Genomic DNA, 25,838 nt, shown 5'->3' on the forward strand with positions numbered 1-25,838 from the left:
AGTGCAGTTTCCTGAGTGGGCCGAATGAATGGAGTCGGCCCAGCTACTGGGTTTTGGTCTTTCTTTTTTTTATTTTCTGTTTTTCCTCCCCTTTTTAATTTCTAGAATTCAAATTTGAATTCAAGTTTAACTATGAATTTATATATATTTTAAATGTACAATTTGAACCCAAATAAGGAGATCTAACTATTTTCTTTAGAATTATTTTCTTTATCTTTGTTTAGTGTTCTTTCTTCTCTTTCTCAAATTCTTGAATTTTCCTTTGAGAATTTAAATTCCAATTTGGATTTTTAACATATTTCTTTTCTTTTATATTATTGTATGTTGTCACAGAATGCACATCACAAAATTAATATCCAGCATGATGCATAATTTTAGTGGCATATATTCTTTTATTAACTATGTGCTTTTGCATATGGTGTTCACATGGAATGATGTATAAAGGTTAAACCCACATAAGGAGAAATTGTTTCTCTATTGGTATTATTTCTAGCAATTACAAAGTGGGTGTTATAGATTCAAAGGGAAATGTGCCTTTGGGCCATTTCTATAGTGTTTTGGTGATTAAGTGCCCAACACATATTCTCTAAGTTCTAAATGTGCCAAAGATTGAAAAAGTGCAAATCAAGACATGAGGTATGTTTCTAGACTTAGTACATTTGCTTTTGAATACTAATGAAGTTATCTAAGTATTAGAAACAGAGAAAAGAAGAAAAGAAAAGGATTGCGAAAGACTGGCTGTGTGCAGCCGAAGCTCAGCTCAGTCTGACACACCGGACTGTCCGGTGGTGCACCGGACAGTGTCCGGTGCGCCAGGCTAGACTCCGGTCAAAAGGCCGCTCTTGGGAAAAGTTCAGCGGCGTACGACTATAATTCAGCGGACTGTCCGGTGGTGCACCGGACTGTCCGGTGAACCAACGGTCGCCAGCGCAACGGTCGGCCGCGCAATCCGTTGGCGACGCGTGGACCGCACCAACGGTCGGCAGGGGGCACCGGACTGTCCGGTGCGCCAACTGGCCCGAAGCTGCAATTGTCATCTGTGCCAGAAAAGGAAGGAGATCGACACCGGACCGTCTACAGTGACTGTCCGGTGGCGCACCCGACTGTCCGGTGCGCCACTCGACAGAAGGCAAGGATGGCCTTCCTTGTTGATCTTCAATGGCTCCTAGCTGCCTTGGGGCTATAAAAAGGACCCCTAGGCGCATGGAGGAGTTACCCAAGTGTAACGCCCTGAATTTGGGGGTAGAATTTTTTTCTTCTTTTCACTCACCAAATTCAGGTGTTACTCTCTTTCTCTTCCCGTTTCGCTCCTTCTTCCCAATTTCAAACCAGTATAGTGATAGGTGTCCGTGTCATGTATAAACAAAACCTAAGTGTCATGGGTGTTGCATCATGCCGAAGCGCATTTCTTTGTCTGATGTCGCGTGTTCGTTTCGTTCTGTCTTGGATTTCGGGTCGCGATTGGAGTCCGTTTAATGGTCGTGCGTATCGTGGGTTTCGATCCGTGATGTGGCCCAGCCCAGCCCAGCCTGGCCCAGCCCGGCCCGATCCGGCTCACGCGCCCTTGGCGCCCCTGCCCACCCCATGCGCCCCCTTCCCGAGATCCGTTTGGCTCATTTGATTTCTCCCGCGCAGTAACCTCCCTCTCCTTCTTCCACCTCTCTCTCTCCCCCCGTGGTGCCCTAGGGTTTGGAGTCGAGATCACCGGAATTTGGATCCCCAGAGGTGAGTTCCCCTTCCCTCTCCCTCTCTCTCTCCTCCCCTCCCCTTCCTCTTCCCCCGCGCGGTCTCCCTGCTCGAGCCCTGCGCCGCCTCGGCCGCACGCTCGCGCCCTCCCGCGTCCGTGCCGCCCCGGCGAGCCCCTCCCTGACCCCGCGCCCTCCCTCCCCCACGCGCGCTCGCGCCCCGCGAGCCCCGCCCCACGCCGCCCATCACGGTCGCGCCCTGCCCCCATCCCTGGCGAGCCCCTCCCTGCCCCGGCGAGCCACGCACCAGCGAGCCACCCCCTCCCGGCGGTCTCCCCGCGCCCGGTGAGCCACTCCCCTCCCCGGCGAGCCCTCCCCCGGTCCCGCGCCTGCGGCCCCCTGCCCGCGCTCGACGCCGGTGGCTCGGCCCCGTGCCCGCGCACGCCTCGCGCCCGGCGCCGGCGGCTCAACCCCTGCCCGCGCGCCCTCGCCCCACCGAGCCCGCCCCCGTCGTGAGCCCCTGCGCCCCGGCCATGCCCCGATGGCTGCGCCCTCGCCACGCGCCCCGGCAGTCGTGCCCGGGCCCGCGCCCTGGTCGCCCGTCCTCGACCGCGCGCCCTCGGTCGTGCCCCTGCCCGCGCCCGTGCCCCGGCGACTCGCGTCCCGCTCGCCTGCACGGTTCGCGTGCCTTCCGCACGCGTAGCGTGCTCTCGCGCGTGCGACCGTAGTCGCACTACGCCTAGCCCCGTTTTAATCTATTTTAATTTGTGTAGTCGACATGCTGCGTCGCGCGCTTCGTCGCGCGATGATTCTTTTATTTTATACTTATTAAAGTGTTGCGTCGCGTGCTTCGTCGCGCGACGATTCGTTTAAATGCAGTTCAATTGATGTGAGCCGTCGTGCGTTTCGTCGCGCAACACTTAACGTTTTACTTTTGATTAATGTAAGAATCTCGTTGCGCGCTCTGTCGCGCGGCGAGTCGTTTACTTCTTAATTCAATCTAAATGTTGTGTCGTACGTCTCGCTGTGCGACCCCTCCCTTTCATTCATATTCATCTATCTATAATGATTAAACATGAAACATGACTTTACTTTATGCTAAACGTAGTGTCCAAATTAATGCCCTTCTGTTGAGCGAGTGGTTTAATTTATAGTTATGTAGCGTGATCGTTTCTCGACTGTGTTTTCCTCTTTCTCTCTCTCTCTCAACCATAGTTGCGAGTCCGCGTGGAACGTCCGTTCATTTACTGCATCCTATGGTATGGTGTACTGTTCTTTTGTATTAAATGCGTGGGTGTATGTATGTTTGCGCACGTATAGAGAACAATCCGGTTGAGGAGCCCGAAGAACTCGCAGGAGAAGCCCCTGAGCAGCAGTTGGTTGGTGGAGGCAAGTGTCCCTTGACCTATCTCTGTCCTATACATTCTTTAATTCACCACCTGCATTTCACATTTATACCTAAGGATTGACTAGCTTTTGTTATCCATGTCCTTGTTTACCTATCTGGGTTGGATTATTAATGTTTAGTTTTATGCTATCGCTCAACACTAATCAATGAACATGATGAGATTTATCAATGATACGCTATTTTCCCTTCCTTATTATGATATTATACTTGTGGCATTTAAGGGGGCTCGAGCGGTTTCTCGAGTGCCTTTCCGTAAGGACCTGTTCATTGGATGATCGCCCGGGAAAACAGTGCAACAATGAGGGTGGAATGGGGTGCCCTTAGCAGAATAATTAGAGGATCCGGGGTGTAGTTCGCTTAGCCGTCGTGCCGTCAATGGGGCTCGGTGTATGCGGCTCGCTCTGCCAAGCTTGGGTTCACCCCTTGGGGAGGAGTGCGGTACATTTAGGAAACCTAACGGGTGGCTACAGCCTCGGGGAATCTTTGAAAAGGCTACTGTTGGGGGCCTTCAGCTCCCGAAGGTCCTCAAAAACATGATTTAACAATGTTTCTGGAAGTATAATGCATGAACAGGTACCTTCGAACATGGACCCTTCGGACAAGTCAAAATCACTGTATGAAGAAACACAAGGAAAACGAAGGACGGAACTTTGCCGAAGCTGTGCACATGGAAGCTTCGGCATGATGGCAGAAAAGAGGAAACCGACTTAAAGAAGAAAAGACTATCTAGACCCCGATAAATTGCCATAGAGTTATTATCAAAAGCAAAGGGCCTAGATGTAATTTTGCATGGGCTGCGACCCGTGCCTATAAATAGGTGAATAGTACTCTCGTACTGTTCACGCGGACTGGGCATTCACTTTTGCGTCACGCTTGTACTTTTTCCTTCAAACCGAAGGTATATTTGCAATCTGTTGTCATTTCTATGATAATAAAAATAGAAATGAGCTAATAATATTTGAATATTTATTTATGTCATTTTTCATACTCTATATGAATCCCTTTTTCATTATTTGTTATACTGATAAAGGCACGTCCTTCATGACCTTCGTCCGAAACTCATTATATCCTAAGGGAAATAATGCTTCGAAGGACGAAGGACTTTAACGTTTAACGATTTTTGTGTTGCCTTGTTCTTAATTTATAGCATTTAAGAACAAGTTCCCAACATTGGCGCCCACCTCCGGTGAACTCACTTCCACTTTTTTGAGCTTCGACCACCTTCGGCAAGCATCAACCTTCGTCATGCCGCCAAAGAAAGCTTCAGCGACAGGGGCTGGTGCTCTACAGCCACTGGACTCGAACCAAGATACCCTTTCTCTTCGAGAGGCTCGAAGCCAGAAGAGGAAGGCCACTAGTCCAACACCCCAAGAGGATGACTTGGACCAAGAAATCAGGAATATGGAGATGCTGCATCAATAGGTGCAAAGGAAGAAAGAAAAGATGGCCCAGCTAGCTGACCTACAAAGGCAGATAGACGAAGCCTCTGAAGAGGTTCGTCATCTCACTCAAGATGAACAGAACCGAAGGCCCCAGTACAGAGAGCTTCACCAAGAGGGCTTCGTCAACGAGGATGACTGGTATGATGATTTCCATCATGGAAATTTTGCTTTTGACGATGCTTCTCCTCTATCAGCTGAGCTGCAAGCTACACCTTGGCCACCATCTTACAAACCACCCTAGCTCCCAATGTATGACGGACACTCAGATCCGAAGCAATTTCTGATGAGTTACGAAGCAACAATATCTTCGTATGGGGGCAACACTGCAGTCATGGCAAAATCCTTCGTCATGGCAGTCAAAAATGTTGCACAAACCTGGTACTCCTCTCTTCGGCCAGGAACAATCACGTCATGGCAGAAGCTGAAGGACATGCTAATTACCAGTTTCCAAGGGTTTCAGACGAAGCCGGTCACTGCTCAGGCTTTGTTCCAATGCACGCAAGACCAAGAAGAATACCTCCAGGCGTATGTCCGAAGGTTCTTGCGATTGAGGGCACAAGCACCAACAGTGTCCAATGAAATTGTCATTGAGGCCATGATCAAGGGGCTTCGGCCAGGACCTTCAGCCCAATACTTCGCCAGGAAACCCCCTCAGACCCTGGAAAAACTGCTTCATAAGATGGATGAGTACATCCGCGCTGACAATGACTTTCGACAGAGAAGGGAGGAAGCTTACAGGTTCTCCGAGATGACCAGGGGCTTCGGAGGGAGGACTCACCCTAGGCATGTCAGATCAATTCATTCTACTCAGAATGACGATAGGGGAACCCAGCAACAGAGGCCACAATATTCTTCTCAGGCTTCGGGGCAACAACAGAGTTACCCTCGACCCCCAGCTCCAAGGGGCAGAGGCGCTAGGGGCTTCAGAGGAAGGTTTGGGGATTAGCCCAGGAAAATTTACTGCCTATTCTGCGGAGAGGACAAGGGCCATACCACCAGGATGTGCCATGTCACCATTCAAAAGCAAAAAGAGATAGCAGAAGCTGCAGCCCAACAGAGTCAGCCGAAGCAGGTTATGCATACTGCTTCGTACCATACATTCCAGAATATGTGGGCAACCATCCTGCAGCTTCTGTTGCTTCGGCAAGCCAACCTCAGACATCTTGGCAACAGCCCCCACCTCCAACACCAATGCAACCCGCTTATCCCCAAGGCCAGCATCCAGAAGGGAGCCAGCACAGTCATCAGCAGAGGGACTTTAGGGAGCAGTCCGAAGCTCGCACAGTCAATAGTACTGTGCCAGAATCAAAGCACATCTACTAAGATATATCCTACCTCAGAAACAGCCTTTACATTTGTCATCATTTACCTTTTCAATAAAGAAACATCATTCAAAATTCAGTTCTTTTGTTGTTTTCAATTTCTTGTAATAGCTTTGTCATTATCATAATGAATATATCTTATTCGAATATTCACAAAGTTCTAAAGGTTTTGATGAAGGAATGCATTGCAAGTTATCGTCGAAACAACAAAAGTCGTTCTTAAAGGAACGCAGCGTAAGTTTTCTGCTCAAAAGTCATTCCAAAGGGAATGTAGAGCTTACAGCGAAAAATAAACGCTGATACCGCCGAAGTAAAAAGCGAAGAAGCTCCTAAGGGAGGCTTACAGCGAAAAATAAACGCTGATACCGCCGAAGTAAAAGGAGAAGAAGCTCCTAAGGGTGGCTTACAACAAAAAGTCAGCGCTGATGAACCGAAAAATGACCAAAAGATTATGTGCTCCACTAGGGAATGTGTGTAGGCCCTCGGCGCGAATATCATTTTGCATATCATTACATCATTGCATCATGTGCATACCATAGCATCATACATCATATTGCATCAATGGCGCAAGAAGGGGGTACAATATGGATCTTCAGAAAGGCACACAATGTTGACCTACATTATTGAGCTTAGGAGATCATATCGAAGAAGTGCCAAGGCACAAAATAGGTTTTCAAGAAATACAGCTTCGTCACTTTGATATGAAAAGGAGATCCATTGTTCACAAAGCATAAATGTTTTTTCAGAAACCGTAATATCTTTACGGAATATGGATATTCTTCACGAAGCATGAAAAGAAGGGAAGATGTTTTTTCGCCGAAGGCTCAAAAACGGTATGTACGTAAAGTTTCATGCATCGTAAAGAGTTGAATCATAAATAGCTTATATATTACATTCAAAATTACAAAATATTATACATATTGTCCAGCAAATATTACATTCCAAATGGCTTTACAATAACAGCTAATCTTCTCTTAAAACTACTTCTGCAGCTTCGTTTAGTAGTTGGTCAACAACTTCATCCATAATAGCTTCGACCATTTTTCTAATTTTGTCGTCCTCCTTTGTTATGGGGTCTGCCAATAGTTCGGCGGGCTCTGGAGGAGTAGATTGTACGGCTATGTTACAAAGTGTAAATAAGTCTGAAGTCATAAAATTATAGCATAAAGTCAAAAGTTAGTACTCAATACCTATTCGCCTATCGAGATCCGCACTTTTCTCAGCGGCCTCTACCACTTTTCTAGCATCGTGAATACCTTTTTCACTTCTCTTTATGATTTCTTGAGCCATCTCCCGACCGCCATTTTCCCAGATGTCGGTGAAAAATTTTCCACCAACCAAGCTAGCTTCGACCGAGGGGTCTTTTATATCTTCAGTAGATAGGACGGCCTCGGTTTGCGCCAAGGATTTCACATGATTGCAACCTTTTCTCTCCAAAATAGTGGCAATCCCCCTAGCACCCGAGAAGGCGCATATGTCCCCACGACCACTCAAAATTTCTTCGAAAGCTTCGGCCTCGCCCTTGATCCGGTCAATTGGACCTTCGGGATCTCCCAGTACGAAGTTGCTCTCATTCAAAAATGCGTCGACGCTGGCGAAACTACTCTTAATTGTTTCCACACATTTCATGGATTTTTCATAACATCTTTCTTTTGAAGAACGAAGCTCCGCAGCTATTATTTGCCAGTGATTTTTCCAGTAGTCATTGACATCTCGGTCACCTTCGGCGATTGCACATTTTAATTTTTCGTCTGCCAGCTGTTTCCGAAGATTTTCAATTTCGCGTTCCTGGGCCTCAGCTTGGGCTTTTGAGGTAGCTTCGTTTTCTTTTATCTTATTCAACAATAAGTGTAATATTTTATCTTTTTCGAGACCTTCGTTCCTTAGCTCAATCACTTCGGAACGAAGGTTATTCAATGCTATGGTACAACCCTCGTCCTCAGTGTTTCTCTGTGCTCTGAGGGCGTTGCTAAGATAAGGCCCTGCAAAAGGAATGTGGTATTAAGAAATAAACACACGAATTTTTAATTATGCAAAAAAGTTTATTTTCTCACCTTCAAGCTGTTGTACGCTAAGCTGTCGGCTAATTCATCCTTCGACAAAATAGAGAGCCCATCTTCTAGAGTTGGGAATCCGAAGCTTCTTGACATCTCCGGGCAGACAGAGATCTCCTTGCTGTCTGGAAGACAATACAAGAAGTCTTCTTCTCCGCTGCCATTGAATATCAATGCTCCTTTTGGATATTTTAAATTTTGGGCATAATAGTGAGCTTCTCGCTTTTCCTCTTCAGATAGCACTTTGCCCGATGCATGTCGTACAATATAATCAGGCAATTTGGAAGATGCTTCGGGAGTCGAAGAAAGAGTTTTTGCAGACAGAATTTGCCTTGAAGTATCTTTTGTATCTTCTCCTTCGGTTTCCAAGGATTTCTCCTTGCCACACTCTGAAGGTCCAGCTTCGATTTCAGCCTCGTGCTTTGTAGTTTCGGCTCCAGAGGCTGTTATTTCAATTTGAGCTTTTTGAGCTTCGGCAACCTTTCTAGGAGTAGTGCTAGAAGACTTTATTGTCTCCAGTACATCCAAAACATTAACCATCCTTTTCCATTTGGGGGTCACAGTTGGACCTTTTTGAGTTTGTGGCACTCCAACTTCTGACGAAGGGCTTAAAATTTCTGATTTTTTTGTCCCTTCAGTTTTTGGCTCTTCAATTCTTTCAGCTTTCTGTGCTGCAGTTAGCTCGTCAGCTTTCTGCTCTGGTGTAGGTTTTTTGGCTTCTGTGGACGAAGAAGCCTCGGCGACAAATCCGGTGGGTAAGAACTTTCACCTTTTTTCTCTTCGGCGTTGACTCACTAGGAGCGGCCGAAGCAACTTCCTTCACAGAAACTGTACCTTTTCTTTTCTGACCCCGTAATGGGTACCGGTAGTCAGGGTAGACAAACCCAATAGCATCAAAGACTCGGTTGAATCTTTTCTTCTTTCGGCCTCCGAAGGCCGCAGATAACGCATTATCTTCCGTCTTGGAGTACGCCCCAAGTAATTCATCACTTGTAGCTTCAACACTTTCCAGCCAATCATCGTCTGGCTCGACAAACTGGTCTACAAATCTGAAGGTATACTTTAGTCGAACTAGACCACCTTCCAGGGGGTTGCTAATAGTTTCCTTCGGCATCTCCCAGTTGGCTACCAGTGGCCATATCCTGTAGGCCACGTGCTCTTGCACTAAGTCCCTTGTCCCGATGAAGGAGCAGACTATGCCGAAAGCCTTTTGGCATTCTTCGACTGCTTCATCAATTTCCACCTTCGGCTTCCGGAGGCCAAAACACTGCCAGATAGGGCGCATGATAATATCCTTAATATCCTCTCGTACCTTTAAATCATTTTTCACATAGAAGCATTCCTTCATCCAATCCCCAGGCCATCTCTTTCGAAATGTCGGCACATGGAAGCTTGACCCAGAGCGGGCTCCGAAGCTATAACAGCCAAAATTGTTGTGATACTGCTCTTTGCCCCAAGCTTTGGTCTCATATACCAGTTCGTGCATACTGTAGAAACTTTTTGCATTTGGCTCCAAGCCCTGGCTCCTCGCGGCCCAGACGAAGATTCCCATTCTCACGATTGCTTCGGGAGTAATTTGATGAAGGTAGATTTCATATGTCTTTAAAACTTCAACCACAAAACTGCTTAGGGGGAACCGAAGCCCAGCTTTAAAGAAACTTCGGAAGATCACTACTTCATTTTCTTCAGGAGTAGGAGAAGTCTTCTCTCCGTTATTAGCCCTCACAATAGATACATCTCAAAAATACCTTCCCCTCATATTGTCAAGATGACTCTTCTTAATAGTTGATTTTCCGAAAATTGTATGGCTCGGTCGCCAGGGTCCATCTTCAAAGTCTTCCCCGCCGCTCTCCACGTCATAGCTGTCACTTTCATTGGTATCTTCAGACAGACCCTCCAGAGTTTCCCTAACAATCTTCTCCGCATTTGTCCTTGCTATCGATTCAATAAGGCCAAGGTTCATCTCCTCAGAAAGGTTTAGCTTCGTCTCAGCGGTAGCCTTCTTATCCTCAAACATCTTCGAAAGAGCTGAGAAAAGTGCTCTCAAAGCCGAAGCTTAAAAACTTAAAAAGCCAAGCAAGTGTTGGTGCGCAAGAGCTAAAAATTGAGTAAGCAGGAGCAGATGGCAAAAAAGCGTACCAAATGAGCTTGCGGTGTGCTCTTATTTATACGCCAGGTACGTTGCATACTGGAGGGCCCACTTGTCGGTGACTGTTGCTATTCTAGCAAAGGGAAGGTGTTTTTTCGGACCTTCGGCTCAGGACCTTCGTCCTTATTGCAATCTGAATTTATCATCCTAACAAATTAATATTGCAAGGGGCTACTATTGGGGGCCTTCGGCTCCCGAAGGTCCTCAAAAGCATGATTTAACAATGTTTCTGGAAGTATAATGCATGAACAGGTACCTTCGAACATGGACCCTTCGAACAAGTCAAAATCACTGTATGAAGAAACACAAGGAAAACGAAGGATGGAACATTGCCGAAGCTGTGCACATCGAAGCTTCGGCATGATGGCAGAAAAGAGGAAACCGACTTAAAGAAGAAAAGACTATCTAGACCCCAATAAATTGCCATAGAGTTATTATCAAAAGTAAAGGGCCTAGATGTAATTTTGCATGGGCTGCGACCCGTGCCTATAAATAGGTGAACAGTACTCCCGTTCTGTTCACGCGGACTGGGCATTCACTTTTGTGTCACGCTTGTACTTTTTCCTTCAAGCCGAAGGTATATTTGCAATCTGTTGTCATTTCTATGATAATAAAAATAGAAATGAGCTAATAATTTTTGAATATTTATTTATGTCATTTTTCATACTCTATATGAATCCTTTTTTCATTATTTGTTATACTGATAAAGGCACGTTGTGGCAGAACCGCCCGAATTATTCCAGCTTAAGTGCCTAAGTCATGCCTCAGGGGCCGTAACACACTTAAATCGGAATAACCCGTTAGTCCCTCAGATCTAGTCTGATAGAGCCACTTAACCAGGATCAAATTCCACAATCTCACTCGAAGGTGAGTCACAGAAGAAATACAATAAAACAGGAAACCTCAAATTAAGTACTGAGTTATTACATAAATCAGAGTTTTTGAGTAGCAAATAAGAGTTCACAAAATAAAGTGCAGCGGATAATCGATGTCGTCGGTATCGAGGAATTGGGCAAGGCCTAGCCCACTACTCCTCGTGCTCCTCTCCTGCCGGAGCAACATCCCACTCGACCGTCCAACCCGGTGGCAGGGTGGTAGGCCAAGTCACACCATCAACCATTTCCTGAATGGTACCTGCAAAAATTGTGCCACAGGCATGGCTGAGTATACTAATACTCAGCTAGACTTAACCGGTGTGAGGAGTCTACTCCTCTACCTCTAGACCATGCAGCTGTTTGGCTGAGGGGTTTGGTTTGCCAAAAGCCCTAGCTGTTTCTAAAATCAATTTTTAGCTTTTCAATTTCTATCATCATCAGCTTAGCTAGATTTGCTCCTTCTAAGCATACATGGTAACAAGCATTTAGTTCAATCAACAAGTTATTTCATGTAACCTCATTTCACTTCCTACTCGATGCAGTACAAGGGGTCAAGCAGTCTCATTAGCTGCGAGAAGCAGACGATTCGAATCGAGTTTTAACCTTGCAAGGTAAACCTAAACACACGGCATGTCACGGTACTCCGACCCCACACATGACAACCGTCCCCATCGATTCCCCATTCGCGTCCAGGCCTCACCGCCTTGGCATACAATGCTCCACTGACCCCGGCTGCTGCCATGCAGTGACCGCACTTGTACCCACCATAGCTAGCATGGGAGACCCAGTCTCAGGTCGCATGAGGGATAAAGTCCGCGCCCGGCTTCAATCAGGTACTAGGTTTACCGGTTACCATTTTTCCCGGCATGTGCTTAGTACGTTCAAAAGCTTGACTCAGGTATCCACACATTAATCCTTAATTCCTTTTCCCGTCTCGTGGACAAGACATCCTCCCTGGATCCAAGTCCATAGACCAACATATATCCCGTTATCAAGATGAATACAATCAATTCCTGACCTCGCACGAGTGCTAGAAAAATCACTCGACTTCTACCGAGATCCTGATTAGCAAGCAGCTACTCGACCTAGCATACTAGTATTCATCTCAAAAAGGAATCCTAAGTTCATGCAACTAGAGGTTTCAAGCAACTCCTACACTTAAGTGCACATTACATTCCTACAAGCATTAAGTGTAGTAAAATAGCATAATTGACAGGTTATGCATAAAACCGGGGCTTGCCTTCAATTGCTGGGGCTGCGGGGAGATCCTCAATAGCAGCCTCTGAAGCCTGCTCCTGGTCCTCCTCTTGGACAGGTCCTTGCTCGGGGATGAGCACGTACTCTCCGTCGGCAAGATTACAATCTAATGAATGCAATGCGTAAGATATATGCATGATATGATAGGTGTTTTTAGAAATTGCAACTTTTGACGATGTATGATCTACTTGAGTTAAACAAGGTTAACTTTACTTATGTAAGACCCTTGGGTGGTATACTTGGTAGAATTGGGTCAACTTTATCTATGGTAAGTGGTAGGTTTATTTTTTTGGGGTTCCACTGAATTCTTTTTTAAATCTTAGGGAGAATTGATAAGTATTCAAGATAGGCTCATTGGGGTGAGGTTTATTTCTTCTTTCCTTTTCTTTTATTCTCTTAAAAGTTTTGGAGTAGGTTTGAACTACAAGTTGCTTTTATAAAATTCTAAAAATTCTGCAAAAATTACAGTGGCTTGGCACTGGTGTATGTTTCTCTGTCTCAAAAATTGGGGATCAGAAAGTGAATAGTTTTCTCTGGACAAAATTATTAAATTCTAGGGCAGAATGGGTGCTTTGAACTACAACTATTATTTAACAGTGGGTAGTTCTATAAAACTTATTTTCGCTGGCTTTTAGGGATTATAACATGACTTGATAAAAATTTCTAGTCATTAATACCTTTTAGTTATTTTACTATGGTTTTCTCAAGTTTCTAGCCAAAGAGGTGCTTTCTACTACCACTATATTTGAAAAATATCAAACAACAGAGTTCTTATTTTTCTTAGTTATTGATTTGTGCAAGAGCAATCATTCTGAAGTTTGGCATCTTTTTGCTTAAGGAAAGGGGTGGTATGCATTATTTGAGTTAAGTGGCCTTTCTCATAAAACATTAGCAATAGGTAAGAGTTTGCTTCTTTTTCATAGGTTTGCATTTTTCTCTGGTGGTTTATCTCATTATGGTCTTAGTCAATTTTTGGTTGCCCATTATTGCATCATTAGGGGTTGTTCATGATTTATTTGGAAAATGCCTCATTATCATTTTATATTTATTTTCCTTACTTAAAATGTTGGGCTGAGGTGTTCTTTATTTTTGTAGTGGGGCTCTGGTGGTTGTAAGTCTACTGGATTTTTGTTATCCATTTTGGGTATAGTTTTGTAACTCTAATAATTGATTTTCAGTTTAAATAAGGCTAAATAAAGCATTCTAATTTAAAACTGATCTGGACTAATAGTCTCCCTATTTTTCCTAAGTTCTTTGTTACATAAGCAAACTAGAAAAAATAATTTTAATCACTGTTCATTAATTTCTAATGCCTTTCTGATTTTTTCTAAGTTTTGGGCAAAACAGCTTTAAATGAATATCTACATCATATTTTCTAATGCTGGGGTTCCTACTATTTTTAAACAGTGTCTAAATGAGGTTTGGATACCCACAAATTTTCTTAAGTTTAGTACAGAAGAAAAACTAATTTTCCTTAATTAAACTTGGTTTGGTAGGTTTCTGTTTTTAATTTTTAACTCAAAAATTCAGAATAGAAAGCATAGGGTTTATCATTTTTAAATGATAGTTCATAATATTCAGGAGCTAGCAAAATTAGTTTGACAACTTTTTATTAAGAATTCATCAAGTTATGGGTTTTCTAAGTTCTCTGGTCACTTTAAAAAGATTAACAGAATTGATTAAATGGAAAACCACTTTGCACTGGGGTCCATGGCGGGTATTTTAAGTTTTCTTCGCGGATTAGTCCTTAGGCTACTATTCACATGAGTCACTGACGTTACAGAAAACCCCTCGGGTTCTTCAAATCCTAACCCAAGGTCCTTCTCCTAACTCAAACAGTAACCGCGGCGGAAGAAAGGGCGGAGGGGCTTACCGGCGGCGAGATTGCTCCGGTGAAGTGGTCGAGGACGTAGGGGAGGTCTCGGGGATCACAGCGATGTGCGGGTCGCCGTCAGGGATGGCCAGAGTTGGCCGGTCCACGTGCGCAAGCGGGGATGCTCGTCGGCGGCGAGGAGTCCGGCCTGCTCACGGCGAGATAGTTCAATTGGACGGGTCAGAGAGGTTCACGGGATGCCAGAGAAGATATGGGTGCAAGGAATTGGGCGGAGACTCACCGGTTAGCTCTGTCCACGCGCGGCGGCGAAAGACCGAAGTCCGGTGAGGTCGATCTCGGGCCTCCGGTGAAGTCCGGCCTGGTCCGAGGGCTTGGAAAGCTTCACGGGCCACTGGCGGAGCTAGCCGAAGCACTGGCTTGACTTGGGGGTGGCTGGAGTGGGCTGGCCACGATGGCCGAAGCTCTGGCGGCAATGGCGGGCGGAATTGAGTTCGTCGGAGCTAAGGAGAGGTGGCTGGCCGGTGAAGGTGAGCGCGGGGTGAAGTGAGGCGCGCCCGGGGGGGCTTTATAGGCGCGGGCGAGCACGGCCGAGGGCGGGGCTCTGACATGCGCTCGGGGCGTGCGCGGCGAACGCCAGTGCGCACTCTGGCACCTGGCACAACGTCGAGCACGAGGCAGCGCAGAGAGAGGTCAAGTTCAAACGCGAATTGGGCCCAAATCTTTGAGATTAAGGCCATGATTCCGTTGAGAGATCTCTTCCTCTCAGGTCCCTTTGTCGTTTGTGTGTGGAGGCTAGCAAGTTTCGCTGACTGGATTAGGAGATAGAGAGGGGAGAAATCCTGTTTGTCTCACTGCCACACACAGGGAGAACATCTCTGGTTTGACGTGTCCGAGGCACGCGTCCCAATGCCATCTCCTGGCACATGACAGAGGGGTTAATTAGGCACATTTTTGTTAATGGGGCCATTAGGATTCGAGTTAGGGATCAAGGTGAACATCCCTGATCTTTGGCTCAAGGTCTGAATTTTAGAATTCTGAAATTTAGAATTCCCATTAAGTCCCCACATGAGAAGCTTGATTTGGGGTTTTATTTGAGTTATTTTGGCTAAGATTTCTCAACCTTTCTTGTTGCTTATTAAATATACTTCCATTTTTATAATTGGCTCAAGTCACAATTTTAATTTTTTCATGCCCTTTTCCTTATTTTCTTGAATTTTGCTCATGGGGCTCACTTAGGGTTGATATTAGGGTTACAACATTAATACCTTTTTGAAAGACCCATTTGTTTTGATCATGATACTTTTAAGTATATGCTTGGTGAATTCTTTATCCTTAAGTTAATTTGATGCTCATGCTTACTTTGGTTCTCATAAAATGATGGTTCTTGGTTTGGCAATTTAAGAGAAACCCTAGGTGACACTGGGGTGTCACACACGTCCTTCATGACCTTCGTCCGAAACTCATTATATCCTAAGGGAAATAATGCTTCGAAGGACGAAGGACTTTAACGTTTAACGATTTTTGTGTTGCCTTGTTCTTAATTTATAGCATTTAAGAACAAGTTCCCAACAGCTACGTAGTGATGCCCTGCTGGGCCACCTAGGCAGTGGTCAATGGGGAGTAGCTCTCTCCGGGCAGAAAGGGAATCACGGCTTGTGGGTAAAGTGCACAACCTCTGCAGAGTGTTAGAAAACTGATATATCAGCCGTGCTCGCGGTTATGAGCGGCCAAGGGAGCTCCAGTGATTAGTGGTACTCGTTCAGAGATGTTTAGGTTACAGGTGGCAATGAGATTGATGGTTCTTGGTATTGAGTCTGGTAATGGTAAGTGGTACTCTTTTCGTTTGGAAAGGAGTACATTTGGGTTAATAACGTGGGTTCATTCTAAAACTTGGCTTTCTCTACTAGTAATAATAATCCGACCAACTAAAAGCAACTGCTTGGCTTACCCCCACATAAAGCTAGTCCACCACAGCCAAACAAGACACTTACTGAGTATGTTGTTGTGTACTCACCCGTGCTCTACACACAACCCCCCCAGGTTGTCCGCATTGCAACCACTGCTCAGGAGAAGATGAAGCCGTGGAAGGAGACTTCCAGGAGTTCTAAGATTACGACGAGTTCTAGGCGTGGGTTAGCGGCAACCCCTAGTCAGCTGCCTGTGAAGGCCGCGTTTATCTACGTTTCGTTTTCGCACTTTGATTATTGTAAAGACTATGTGGATGTCTCAGACTTATGATGTAATCGACTATTAATCCCCTTTTATGTTATTATTTGAGCACTGCGTGATGATGTCCAGTTATGTAACTGCTGTGTACGTGAATTGCTGATCCTGGCACATACATGGTTCGCATTCGGTTTGCCTTCTAAAACCGGGTGTGACATAGGTAGCCGACGGTCACAACCTGAAGTATTACCCCCGCAGTCCATCTGGCAGCACAGGAGGCGTGATTGTTTCACCTGTTGGTGAGGACAATCCTAGGTTGAGCAGCACAGTCAACCTAGCCGCCATGCTAAACACAGCGTTGGACCATGCACTAGACGAGCTGAGTAGGGCTCGTGCTGAGATCGCCCAGCTGCGGGCTGAGCGCGTGGAGCATCGTCACCTGGATGATGGCTCCCCCGCTCCCGTCGGGACTCAGCACCCGTACCGCTCACCTCGGCGTGGACACCAGTCTTATGGCAACCCCGACTGCAAGACCAAGATAAATTTAGAACCATAGATCGTCAGAGTCAGATCTTGTAATTAATACGAATATATATATAGAAGTTTTAATCTTAGTCTTAGTCTCAGTCCTAGCGTTAGTCTCGCTCTTAGTCAGTCTTAGTTAGATAGGGTAGTTTGCTTATCCTGTGCATTTATGTTTGTCATGATGAACTATGTTTGCTTTGGATCTTTGTAATGACTGTCACCAGAGTGTGGGTATCCCCTGCATTTTGGTTTACCTGTTATATTAATGAGGCTAGTTATCTAGTTGGGAAGCCTTTTATTCCACTTTCCTCTTTATCTGAGAAGCTGTGTTGGTATGTGTTGGAGATCAGTGAAGATGTTCATCTGTTCAGTGTTGAGAAAGAATTCTATACTCTTTTCTTATGCTACAAGATTTGCAAGATCAGTTCCGATGTGTGGTTGCATTCTGCAGATGTCAGAAAACAGGCGCAGAGGAGGAAGGCGTGCTCAGCAGGAGCCTGCAGCCCCGCAGGATGAGGCACCCCAGCAACAGCAACTGCCACCCCTGCCCTGGATGACCATAGAGCAGATGTTCTTGATGCAGACTCAGGCAGTTCAAGCCATCGGTCAGACTCTGGCCGCCATTCAGCAGCAGCAGCAGCAGCCACCACCTCAGATGCCCAGGGACAAGCGTGCTGAATTCATGAGAGGTCATCCACCAACGTTTGCTCACTCTTCTGACCCCATGGATGCTGAAGACTGGCTACGCACTGTGGAGCGAGAGTTGCATACCGCTCAGTGTGATGACAGGGAGAAAGTTCTGTATGGTCCCCGTCTGTTGAGAGGAGCAGCTCAGTCTTGGTGGGAGTCTTATCTCGCCATCCATGCCAACCCCGAAACCATCACCTGGGAAGAGTTCAGAGGTAGCTTTTGTCAGTACCATGTTCCTGCAGGTCTGATGACAGTGAAGAAGGAGGAGTTCCTAGCCCTCAAGCAAGGGTCATTGTCTGTCAGTGAGTACCGGGACAGGTTTCTACAGTTGTCTCGCTATGCTCCTGAAGACGTCAACACCGACGCCAAGAGACAGTGTCGTTTCCTGAAAGGCTTGGTCGACCCTCTGCATTACCAGCTGATGAATCATACTTTCCCCACATTTCAGCACCTGATTGATAGAGCAATCATGACAGAGAGAAAGCGTAAGGAGATGGAGGATCGCAAGCGCAAGATCAGTGGACCCTAGCCTGGAAGCAGCAATCGTCCTCGCTTCCCAGGCAATCAACCTCAGCAGTTCAGGCAGAACTAGTGTCCACCTCAGCAGCATCAGTTCCAAAGGCAGTATCCTCAGCACCAGTATCAGAATTGTCAGAGCAATCAGTTAGGAGGAGGTCAGTTCTAGAGGCAGAATCAGCAGGCACCTCGTCTTCCTGCCCCAGCAACTCAGCAGAACAATCAGGCAGCACCAGCTCAGGTTGGAAACAGAGCATGTTTCCACTGTGGAGAGCAAGGCCATTGGGTGATGCAATGTCCGAAGAAGGCAGCCCAGCAGCAGTCATGCCCCAATGCCCCAGCAAAGCAAGATGTGTCTCAGCCTGGAGCAGGCAACCCCTCTCAGCCACGTTATAACCATGGGAGACTGAACCACTTGGAGGCTGAAGAAGTTCAGGAGACCCCCGGCATGATAGTAGGTATGTTCCCACTCGACTCCCATATTGCAGAAGTGTTATTTGATACTAGAGCAACACATTCATTTATTACTGCATCATGGGTAGAAGCACATAATCTTCCAGTAATTACCATGTCAACACCCATTCAAATTGACTCAGCCGGTGGTAGAGTTCGAGCTGATAGCATTTGCTTGAATGTAAGTGTGGAAATAAGGGGGATAGTGTTTCCCGCCAACCTCATAGTAATGGATACTCAGGGAATAGATGTCATCCTAGGGATGAACTAGCTAGATAAGTATCAGGCAATTATCAGCTGTGATAAGGGGACAATCAAGTTGATGTCCCCACTAGGAGAGGAAGTGGTGACCTAGTTAGTCCCGCCTGAGCCAAGGAAGGGAAGTTTTTATCAGATGGCTGTCGATAGCAGTGAAGCGGACCCAATTGAGAGTATCAAGGTTGTGTCCGAATTCCCAGATGTGTTTCCAAAGGACTTACCAGGCATGCCACCTGAGCGGAAAGTTGAGTTTGCCATAGAGCTTCTTCCTAGAACCGCCCCCATCTTTAAGAGAGCTTAAAGAATATCCGGACTAGAGTTGGTCGAGCTTAAGAAGCAGATCGATGAGCTGTCAGAGAAAGGTTACATCCGGCCAAGCACCTCACCTTGGGCCGCCCCTGTCCTATTCGTGGAGAAGGAGGATGGCACCAAAAGGATGTGTATCGATTATCGAGCTCTGAATGAGGTCACAATCAAGAATAAGTACCCCTTGCCCAGAATAGAAGATCTGTTTGACCAGTTGAGAGGAGCCAGCGTGTTCTCAAAGATAGATCTGAGGTCAGGTTATCACCAGCTTAGGATTCGACCTTCAGATGTTCCGAAGACGGCATTCATTACCGAGTATGGGTTGTATGAGTTCACTGTGATGTCTTTCGATCTAACAAATGCACCAGCCTTCTTCATGAATCTGATGAACAGTGTATTCATGGACTATCTTGATAAGTTTGTGGTGGTATTCATTGATGACATTCTGATATATTCTCAAAGCGAAGCAGAGCATGCGGATCATTTGAGGATGGTATTGCAGAGATTGCGAGAGCACCAGTTGTATGCAAAGTTGAGTAAGTGCGAGTTCTGGATCAGTGAAGTTCTGTTCTTGGGTCACATAATCAACAAAGAAGGATTGGCTGTGGATCCAAAGAAAGTGGCAGACATTCTAAACTAGAAAGCACCAACAGATGCCCGAGGAATCAAGAGCTTCATTGGAATGGCCGGATATTATCGGCGATTCATTGAAGGGGTTTTGAAGATTGCGAAACCAATGACAACTTTGCTAGGCAACAAGGTTGAGTTCAAGTGGACCCAAAAATGTGAGGAAGCCTTTGAAGCGCTGAAAGAGAAGTTGACTACAACGCCTGTCCTAGTCTTGCCTGATGTGCACAAGCCCTTCTCGGTGTATTGCGATGCTTGTTACACAGGTTTGGGATGCGTTTTGATGCAAGAGGGAAGAGTTGTGGCTTACTCGTCCCGACAACTGAAGGTTCACGAGAAGAATTACCCAATCCATGATCCAGAGTTGGCAGCAGTGGTTCACGCACTGAAGACATGGAGGCACTATCTGTATGGGCAGAAATGTGATATTTACACAGACCACAAGAGTCTGAAGTACATATTCACCCAGTCAGAGCTGAATATGAGGCAACGAAGATGGTTAGAGTTGATCAAGGACTATGAATTGGAGATTCATTACCATCCAGGCAAAGCGAACGTAGTGGCAGATGCTTTGAGCAGGAAGAGTCAAGTCAATCTGATGGTCGCTCGTCCGATGCCTTATGAGTTAGCCAAAGAGTTCGACAGGTTGAGTCTCGGGTTTCTGAATAACATGTGAGGGGTCACAATTGAGTTAGAACCCACCCTGGAGCGGGAAATCAAAGAAGAGCAGAAGAATGATGAGAAGATCGGTGAGATCCGGCGACTGATTCTAGACGACAGACGTAAAGATTTTCGGGAAGATGCAGAAGGTGTGATATGGTTCAAAGACCGCTTGTGTGTTCCCAATGTCCAATCTATTCGAGAGTTGATCCTCAAGGAAGCTCATGAAACAGCTTATTCGATACACCCTGGAAGTGAGAAGATGTATCAAGATCTGAAGAAGAAATTCTGGTGGTACGGAATGAAGAGGGAAATCGCAGAGCATGTGGCTATGTGTGATAGTTGTCGACGGATAAAGGCAGAGCACCAGAGACCAGCTGGATTGTTGCAACCATTGCAAATTCCTCAGTGGAAGTGGGATGAAATCGGTATGGACTTCATAGTCGGATTGCCTCGCACCCGAGCCGGCTACGACTCCATTTGGGTAGTGGTGGACCGCTTAACCAAGTCAGCCCACTTCATACCCATCAAGACCAACTACAGCAGTGCAGTATTGGCAGAATTGTACATGTCTCGGATCGTTTGTCTTCATGGAGTGCCAAAGAAGATAGTGTCGGACAGCGAAACGCAATTCACCTCTCATTTCTGGCAGCAGTTGCATGAAGCCTTGGGCACACATCTGAATTTTAGTTCAGCCTATCACCCGCAGACAGATGGTCAGACTGAAAGAACTAATCAGATCCTTGAAGACATGTTGAGAGCCTGTGCGTTGCAAGATCAGTCCGGATGGGACAAGAGATTGCCTTATGCAGAGTTCTCCTATAACAACAGTTACCAGGCCAGCTTGAAGATGTCACCAATCCAGGCGCTTTATGGAAGGAGTTGTAGAACTCCGTTGCAATGGGATCAGCCTGGAGAAAAGTAGGTGTTTGGGCCAGATATTCTGCTTGAAGCTGAAGAGAACATCAAGATGGTTCGAGAGAATCTGAAGATAGCGCAATCAAGGCAGCAAAGCTATGCAGACACAAGAAGAAGAGAGCTGAGTTTCGAGGTTGGAGATTTTGTCTATCTGAAAGTGTCACCGATCAGAGGAGTCAGAAGGTTCGGAGTTAAAGGCAAGCTAGCGCCCCGCTACATTGGTCCGTATCAGATTCTTGCAAGGCGTGGAGAAGTGGCCTATCAGCTCAGTCTGCCAGAGAATTTGTCCACAGTGCACAATGTCTTTCATGTGTCTCAACTGAAGAAATGTCTGTGTGTGCCAGAAGAGCAGTTGCCAGTGGAAGGTCTTGAAGTCCAGGAGGACTTGACCTACATTGAGAAGCCAACGCAAATCCTTGAGACTGCAGACAGAGTCACTCGAAGGAAGACTATCAGAATATGCAAAGTCAGATGGAATCATCACTCTGAGGAAGAAGCAACCTGGGAGCGTGAAGATGATCTGATGGCTAAATACCCTGAGCTCTTTGCTAGCCAACCCTGAATCTCGAGGGCGAGATTCTTTTAAGGGGGATAGGTTTGTAACGCCCTGAATTTGGGGGTAGAATTTTTTTCTTCTTTTCACTCACCAAATTCAGGCGTTACTCTCTTTCTCTTCCCGTTTCGCTCCTTCTTCCCAATTTCAAACCAGTATAGTGATAGGTGTCCGTGTCATGTATAAACAAAACCTAAGTGTCATGGGTGTTGCATCATGCCGAAGCGCATTTCTTTGTCCGATGTCGTGTGTTCGTTTCGTACCATCTTGGATTTCGGGTCACGATTGGAGTCCGTTTAATGGTCGTGCGTATCGTAGGTTTCGATCCGTGATGTGGCCCAGCCCGGCCCGGTCCGGCCCGCGCGCCCCTGGCGCCCCTGCCCACCCCATGCGCGCCCCCCTTCCCCAGATCCGTTTGGCTCATTTGATTTCTCCCGCGCAGTAACCGCCCTCTCCTTCTTCCACCTCTCTCTCTCTCCCCCCGTGGCGCCCTAGGGTTTGGAGTCGAGATCACCGGAATTTGGATCCCCGGAGGTGAGTTTTCCCCTCCCCTTCCCTCTCCCTCTCTCTCTCCTCCCCTCCCCTTCCTCTTCCCCCGCGCGGTCTCCCTGCTCGCGCCCTGCGCCGCCTCGGCCTACGCGCCCCGCGTGCCCTGCATCGCCTCGGCCGCGCGCTCGCGCCCTCCCACGGCCGCGCCTGCGCCACCCCAGCGAGCCGCGCCCGGCGAGCCCCTCCCCGACCCCGCGCCCTCCCTCCCCCGCGCGAGCTCGTGCCCGGCGAGCCCCGCCCCGCGCCGCCCCTCGCGGTCGCGCCCTACCCCCATCCTCGGTGATCCCCTCCCTGCCCCGTCGAGCCACGCCCCCCCCTCGGTGATCTCCCCGCGCCCGGCGAGCCACTCCCTCCTCGGTGAGCCCTCCCCCGGTCCCGCGCCCGTGGCCCCCTACCCGCGCCCGACGCTGGTGGCTCGGCCCCGCGCCCGCGCACGCCTCGCGTCCGGTGCCGGCGGCTTGGCCCCTGCCCGTGCGTCCTCGCCCCGCCGAGCCTGCCCCTGTCGCGAGCCCCCGCGCCCCGGTCGTGCCCCGATGGCTGCGCCCTCGCCGCGCGCCCCGGTGGCCGTGCCTGGCCCCGCGCCCTGGTCGCCCATCCTTGGCCGCGCGCCCTCGGCCGTGCCCCTGCCCGCGCCCATGCCCCGGCGACTCGCGTCCTGCTCGCCTGCGCCTAACCCCGTTTTAATCTATTTTAATTTGTGTAGTCGACGTGCTACGTCGCGCGCTTCATCGCGCGATGATTCTTTTATTTTATACTTATTAAAGTGTTGTGTTGCGCGCTTTGTCGTGCGACGATTCGTTTAAATGTAGTTCAGTTGATGTGAGCCGTCGTGCGTTTCGTCGCGCAACGCTTAACGTTTTACTTTTGATTAATATAAGAATCTCGTTGCGCGCTCTGTCGCGCGGCGAGTCGTTTACTTCTTAATTCAATCTAAATGTTGTGTCGTACGTCTCACTGTGCGACCCCTCCCTTTCATTCATATTCATCTATCTATAATGATTAAACATGAAACATGACTTTACTTTATGCTAAACGTAGTGTCCAAATTAATGCCCTTCTGTTGAGCGAGTGGTTTAATTTATAATTGTGTAGCGTGATCATTTCTCGACTGTCTTTTCCTCTTTCTCTCTCTCTCAACCATAGTTGCGAGTCCGCGTGGAACGTCCGTTCATTTACTGCATTCTATTGTATGGTGTATTGTTCTTTTGTATTAAATGTGTGGGTGTATGTATGTTTGCGCTCGTATAGAGAACGATCCGGTTGAGGAGCCCGAAGAACTCGCAGGAGAAGCCCCTGAGCAGCAGTCGGTTGGTGGAGGCAAGTGTCCCTTGACCTATCTCTGTCCTATACATTCTTTAATTCACCACCCGCATTTCACATTTATACCTAAGGATTGACTAGCTTTTGTTATCCATGTCCTTGTTTACCTATCTGGGTTGGATTATTAATGTTTAGTTTTATGCTATCTCTCAACACTAATCAATGAACATGATAAGATTTATCAATGATACGTTGTTTTCCCTTCCTTATTATGATATTATACTTGTGGCATTTAAGGGGGCTCGAGCGGTTTCTCGAGTGCCTCTCCGTAAGGACCTGTTCATTGGATGACCGCCCGGGAAAACAGTGCAACCATGAGGGTGGAATGGGGTGCCCTTAGCTGAATAATTAGAGGATCCGGGGTGTAGTTCGCTTAGCCGTCGTGCCGTCAATGGGGCTCGGTGTATGCGACTCGCTCTGCCAAGCTTGGGTTCGCCCCTTGGGGAGGAGTGCGGTACATTTAGGAAACCTAACGGGCGGCTACAACCTCGGGGAATCTTTGTAAAGGCTACGTAGTGATGCCCTGCTGGGCCACCTAGGCAGTTGTCAATGGGGAGAAGCTCTCTCCGGGCAGAAAGGGAATCACGGCTTGTGGGTAAAGTGCACAACCTCTGCAGAGTGTTAGAAAACTAATATCAGCCGTGCTCGCGGTTATGAGTGGCCAGGGGAGCTCCTGTGATTAGTGGTACTCGTTCAGAGATGTTTAGGTTATAGGTGGCAATGAGATTGATGGTTCTTGGTATTGACTCTGGTAATGGTAAGTGGTACTCTTTCCGTTTGGAAAGGAGTACATTTGGGTTAATAACGTGGGTTAATTCTAAAACTTGGCTTTCTCTACTAGTAATAATAATCCGACCAACTAAAAGCAACTGCTTGGCTTACCCCCACATAAAGCTAGTCCACCACAGCCAAACAGGACACTTGCTGAGTATGTTGATGTGTACTCACCCTTGCTCTACACACAACCCCCCCCCCCCAGGTTGTCCGCATTGCAACCACTGCTCAGGAGAAGATGAAGCCGTGGAAGGAGACTTCCAGGAGTTCCAAGATTACGACGAGTTCTAGGCGTGGGTTAGCGGCAACCCCCAGTCGGCTGCCTGTGAAGGCCACGTTTATCTACGTTTCGTTTTTGCACTTTGATTATTGTAAAGACTATGTGGATGTCTCAGACTTGTGATGTAATCGACTATTAATCCCCTTTTATATTATTATTTGAGCACTGTGTGATGATGTCCAGTTATGTAACTGCTGTGTATGTGAATTGCTGATCCTGGCACGTACATGGTTCGCATTCGGTTTGCCTTCTAAAACCGGGTGTGACACCAAGCTTACAAGAAACATTCTAAGACTCCAATACTCCAACTTCACGCATTCGATTCTTTGAGATAGTGACTTGAGCTCCATTTGAGTTGTGAACTCTATGCGTTGTGTTTTGAGCTCAAGTTGTGACTTGTATGTGTGATTGTGCTGTGGATTTGAGTCTTGTGTGTGTTGCTCTCCCCTCCCTTACTTCTGTGCTTCTTTTGTGATCATCATTGTAAGGGCGAGAGACTCCAAGTTGTGGAGATTCCTCACAAACGGGAGAAAGACTAAGAAAGGAAAAACTGTGGTATTCAAGTTGATCATCGGATCACTTGAAAGGGGTTGAGTGCAACTCTCGTCCATTGGGACGCCACAACGTGGAAGTAGGCAAGTGTTACTTGGCCGAACCACGGGATAAAATCGTGTGTCTCTTGTGTGCTTTCTCTTTGATTGTCTGTGTTCACAAGAGCTCGTTTCAAGCTACTTAGCCGTTCTAACTTTCATAACTAAGTTTTGTGGCTAGTAGTATTGAATTTTACAGGATCACCTATTCACCCCCCTCTATGCGCTCTCAGGAAGTTTTGGAAAATTTCGAAATCTATCTTCATCAGCTGACTCCTAACGCTATTGTTAGGTTCAGCGTTTTCATCTGGGCTCTCCGAAGCCAAGGAGTAGACCCGAATGTCGAAGCTTTTTGCCGAGTGCATGAGCTTCATTATCAGACAAAGGCTAGAGAAGATGGGTTGCACGAGAATTTTGGCTGTTACAACTTTGCTTACCGCAAAGATATGAAGTCTCAAGTGGTTAGCTATCGCACCAAGTGGCCAACCAGTTGGAAAAATGAGTGGTTCTATGTTAAGGCTGATGAGAAGAAGAGGGAGAAGCTAGTTCTGAGCCAGCTGAGCCTAAACTTCGGGTTAACTAGGCCCCTGTGCTGCATGACATCGGGGTCATCATGCCGACAAGCTG

This window comes from Zea mays, chromosome 1, assembly GCF_902167145.1.
Source record: "Zea mays cultivar B73 chromosome 1, Zm-B73-REFERENCE-NAM-5.0, whole genome shotgun sequence".
In the NCBI taxonomy this organism is placed as follows: Eukaryota; Viridiplantae; Streptophyta; class Magnoliopsida; order Poales; family Poaceae; genus Zea; species Zea mays.